This window comes from Gastrolobium bilobum, unplaced genomic scaffold (assembly GCF_033153095.1).
Source record: "Gastrolobium bilobum isolate Gb01-03AN ecotype WA unplaced genomic scaffold, APGP_CSIRO_Gbil_v1 utg132442, whole genome shotgun sequence".
NCBI lineage: Eukaryota > Viridiplantae > Streptophyta > Magnoliopsida > Fabales > Fabaceae > Gastrolobium > Gastrolobium bilobum.
Genome location: NW_026898106.1, coordinates 37,886 through 42,077, shown reverse-complemented (window position 1 = coordinate 42,077; position 4,192 = coordinate 37,886). Strand labels below are relative to the sequence as shown.

The following is a 4,192-nucleotide window of genomic DNA, read 5'->3' as shown; positions in this document are numbered from 1 at the left end:
CCTGGGGTTGGTGGAAACTGATGGATGCAAGGTATTCTTCCAGCTCCTCAAAGTCCTTAATACCTATCACTGGCTGCAAATGCTCCTGCTGTTCTTCTCGTATGACCGAGTCAAGGATCGAAATGCTAGAGCATTCCTCAGTGTTATCTTCATCAAACCTTATTGCTTTCATGACATTAAACTTCACTTCTTCTCCGTTTACACTCATAGAAAGTTCACCCTTTCTGACATTTATGATAGCATCACCGGTAGCCAGAAATGGTCTGCCCAAAATTATTGGAACTTCTTGATCTGCTTCAAAATCTAAGATGATGAAGTCAGCTAGTAGAATGAACTTGTCTACTTGGACAAGGACATTCTCAGTTTTTCCTTCTGGCTTGGCTATAGATTGGTCTGCAAGTTGAAGAGTGACTGTGGTTGGTCTTGCTGCTCCTATATCAAGCTGCTTGAAGATGGAAGCTGGCATTAGATTTACACTTGAGCCCAGATCACAAAGTGCCCGACCAAGATAGTTCTTCCCAACTGTACACGGGATGGTGAATATACCAGGATCCTTTAGTTTGGGAGGAATTTTAGTCAGGTACTTGCACGATTGTTGAGTGAGGGCTATGGTCTCAAACTCTTCGATCTTTCTTCTTTTTGACAAAATGTCCTTCATGAATTTTGCATATGAAGGCATTTGGTCCAGAGCTTCTACTAGAGGGATATTTATGTGAAGTTGTTTCATCAAGTCAAGAAACTGGCTAAACTGTTTATCCTCGTGTTGCTTTTTCAACCTCTGTGGAAAAGGAGGCTCGATCGGTTCACTCCTTCTCTTGCATGGGGGAACATAAGTTGGAACTGAAACTGGTTCACTGACTTTTGTTGCTCCAAGTTCTGCTACAGGTGTTGCGTCACCCAGTTTGATTTCAGCAGACTCATTGCTTTGGACCTTCTCTTCTGGTCCTGTCTGAGCTTCAAGGTGTGAAGGGTCAGTGGCTTCTTCAACTTCCTTTCCTATGGGCTATTTTGCTGGTTCGCGCTTTCGAGGTCGTGCCACTAAGTCTGGGGGTGGTAAGGTTTTTCCATCTCGCAGGCTTATAGCATTACAATGCTCCTGGTTATCTTGAGACGGCTTTTCTGTATCACTAGGGAGTGTCCCTGGTTGCCTCTGTTTGAGTGCTCCAGCCAGCTGACCAATTTGGGTTTCTAGGTTTCGCATGGCTGCGCTGTTCTGATTCATGTACTCCTTGACAGAAGTCTCAAAGGATTGGGACTTCCCTTCACCCTTATCCCAGTTTTGTTGGTTCTGCCTGGGATACGGGGGTCGGTTCTGGTAGTTTCCTCCACTACCTCCAGCATTATTCTGATTCCTCCAGCCTCGGTTATTGTTCCCTTGATGGTTGTCATTGCTCCTGTTGTTGTTGTCATACCCTCCTGCATAGCACACCACAGCTAGATTGTTACAGTCCTCATATTCATGAGGACCTCCACAAGTGGGGCAACTCTGACTTGATTGAGTCAAAAGAAGTTGCTCAGTTGTTTTTTTCTGTTCCATGGGCTTCCAGTTTTTTATAGTGTTCTAGAGCGAAGCCATTTGTGCAGAAAGAGCATCAGCTGAGCTTAGCTCAAGAACTCCTGCTTTCTTAGGAGCACTGTGTCGTGTGGAAGGCCATGAAATATGTTTTTTTGAAAGTTTTTCCAACAACTGGTAGGTTTCTGGATAAGTAAAATCCAAAATATCTCCCCCTGCGGCTGCATCAACAGTTGCTTTCAATGGTGGGGTTAAACCATGATAAAACGTGTGAATGTTGCCCCAATCAGAAACTCCATGATTCGGGCAGATTCGTATCAACTCTTTAAAGCGTTCCCACGCTTCATACAGACTTTCTCCATCATACATTTGAAAAGAAGCTATATCAGCCCTCACTTGGGCTTGTTTTGCTTGGGAAAAAAATCGGGTAACAAACTGTTCCGCCAATTGCTCCCAACTGGTGATGGAGTTTGGGGGCAATGTTCTCCTCCATTCTTTGGCTTTTCCAGCTAAGGAAAATGGAAAAAGCCGCATCCGCATGTTTTCTTCCGAAATACCATGAACTTTGAAATTGTCAACTATCTCAGTGAAATTGTCCAAATGACTGTGAGGGTCTTTCATGGGTAGTCCATGGAACTGACCAGCATTCATAATCATTTAGAACATTGCAGGTTTTATTTCAAAGTTCGGGATATTCAGAGGAGGGGGAACATATCCTCGTTTTGGACCATTTCTGAAGGGAGCAGCCATATCATTCAATGATGGCCCTCTTCCTCCATTCGGTCCTTGTTCAGGCTCATGATTATGATTTCCATTGTTATCATTGTTTACAACCTCCTCCATTGTACTATTTTTCAACCTTTGAACTCTTTTTCTATTTCTGAAGGTTCTCTTGGGTTCTGGATCAAAAAGTACTATTTCCAGTCCAAGTTCTGTAGGTTCTGTGCTCATACAAATGGAGGAGGTTTATTAAAACAAAAAGACTGCGATTAAACAGCAAAAATGTTTCCTTAAAAACGCCCTTTCTTGCCAAATGATCCCCGGCAACGGCGCCAATTGCTTGGTCGAACCGAGAGTAGCTCGGGAATATTTCTTTCAGAGAGCAAGAGTGTAGAGTAGTAATCAGGATTGCCAACAGGAGCAATCTACTCTGACTAAGAGCAACCCTCTTCAACTATAAGCAAGCGTACGTGTCAAGCAATATAGGGTATTATAGCCCCAGATTTATCGTCCTCAGGGAGCAGTTGTGAAGTAAGAAGCGCTAAAGGAAACTTAATTTGTAAAATGGAGCAATAAAAGAAATCACTATTCTCAGCTAAGCTTCACAAAGAGCAATCTCTGGGCAGCTAGTTAAACAATGTTAACCATTCTGAACCAGATGAGAGCAGTGAATGACTTAGCATGGTCATCGAATAAAATGGCATCAATTGAAGTAACTTTAAGAGCAGTCAACGAAATGAAAGTAAGAGCATCAGCTAGTAAAACACAGTTCAGTTATCGTGAGGAAAAGGTTGTGATAGGAATTGAGTTAAGATTAATTTCAGAAAGAAAAATATCAAGTAGGTGTTACGGGTTCCATGTTTTCATCCCTTTGGTTAACCCTGCCTGGTAGCATATTTTACAAGTGGATTTTTCTCCTTCCCTTGTTTTGCTATAGGTAAGCAGAGGGTAAGGCCTTACTCTCCACGTTACTCCATAGTACTTGGAGTTATATGCAAGGAAACCATGCTGCCTTCTCAAAAGAGCATGGATTCACATGGCAGTGCTCCCCATTCCAGGTGTTTATCCCTCCTTTCTTCAGGCTAAACTACCCCAGGATTTTGAGAATGCTCCACACGCCTTTGTCAGTGTTTCATCAACCGAGTGGTCCCGGGATGAGGTTGCTAGCCCAAAGGGTTTCACAAAATCAATAAATTAAACCAAAGAGCAACTCAAAATTCATTTATAAAATATGTGTTCCTTACAAAGCTATCCTAAGACAAAAGGGATTACTTCTATGGAACCCTCACCTACTTAGAGGAAGTTAGCTCCTAGTGAGCATTTTTACAAAGAAATAAGAAAACAAAGAGACAACCCGTCCTAGGATGGGTGCTGATCCTTCTCTTTATGAGGATTGCTTGTTCCTTTTATAGGGTTCTTCATTTGATCTCCATTCTTCCTTTCATCAAGGGTCGTGCTTTGTCTAAATCCTCTCCAATGGTAGCTTTGCTTCTTGCCAGCTTGGCCTTAAATGGAAGTGGTCCCCCTTGCTTTTGGCTCCCTTTGTGAGTAGGAGTATCGGATTCAGGGTGGCACCTCCACTCCTTCTGCTGTAGCTGACGGGGCGGCTCCCCATTGCTCAGCTTCTTTGCTTTCGTACTGTAGCAGAGGCAGCACCTTCACCTTCTCTGCTGTAGCTGACGTGGCGGCTCCCCATTGCTCAGCTTCTTTGCTTTCGTACTGTAGCAGAGGCAGCACCTTCACCTTCTCTGCTGTAGCTGACGAGGCAGCTCCCCATTGCTTCTTTTGACTGCTGTTGTACTATAGCAGACTTCTTTTTCCTTTCTGCGCAACACTCCTTCTTCTCTCTTCATTTTGTGGTTCCTTTTGATGGGCCTTAGGTGTCCTAAACAAAGCAAACTAACCCAATAGTCATATGTGAAAAAGATAATGTTAAATTTGCTTCAGGTCTACCTTAAT

General features: G+C 43.3%; 1 non-coding gene across 1 annotated transcript; it reads left to right on the top strand.

Moving 5' to 3' along the window:
- The first annotated feature begins 1,805 nt into the window (after positions 1–1,805).
- LOC133312927 (small nucleolar RNA R71) lies at positions 1,806–1,910 on the top strand. The gene has a single exon (XR_009751748.1). It is a non-coding gene; the product is annotated as a small nucleolar RNA R71 (small nucleolar RNA).
- Positions 1,911–4,192: the final 2,282 nt, after the last annotated feature.